Genomic DNA, 580 nt, shown 5'->3' on the forward strand with positions numbered 1-580 from the left:
ATGGCTCTGGATTATATTCTAGCAGAGAAGGGTGGTACCTGTGCACTAATTGGAGAGGAATGTTGTACATACATACCTGAGGTCTCCTCTAACATTACTGATTTCTCCAAACATGTGCGAGACACAATCGCCAAGATAAGGGAGGCCGGTAATCGGTATCGGAACGAAAAAGGATGGGAATGGGGGAAATTGGAGATTGACTGGTTGGGGAAGGTGGTTAGCCAATCTAGCTATCTATGGATTATTGATATTAGTGGGTCTGGTGGTAGGGTTCAATGTCCTAAAATGGGTAATGAGCCGACTGATGACATCCCTTGGGGAAGGAACCAAAATAAATCATCAGATGCTTTTACAATCAGCAGGTGATATGCAACAAAGAGAAAGTCAAAGAATGCTTCTAGAGTTCAAGAGACGAACAGCACAAATGTAAAATGTAAGACTGTGAACCCCATCGCCAAAAGGAGTAAGAGGGCAGAACATGAGAAAATGACTGAAAGGAGACTTAATAACCCAACAGTTAGAGAAAAAGAAAAAGGGGGAATTGTGGGAGATTAGAAATGTTGTTTTTGCAGGTGGGGGG

Source organism: Chiloscyllium plagiosum, chromosome 9 (genome assembly GCF_004010195.1).
Source record: "Chiloscyllium plagiosum isolate BGI_BamShark_2017 chromosome 9, ASM401019v2, whole genome shotgun sequence".
Classification (NCBI taxonomy): domain Eukaryota; kingdom Metazoa; phylum Chordata; class Chondrichthyes; order Orectolobiformes; family Hemiscylliidae; genus Chiloscyllium; species Chiloscyllium plagiosum.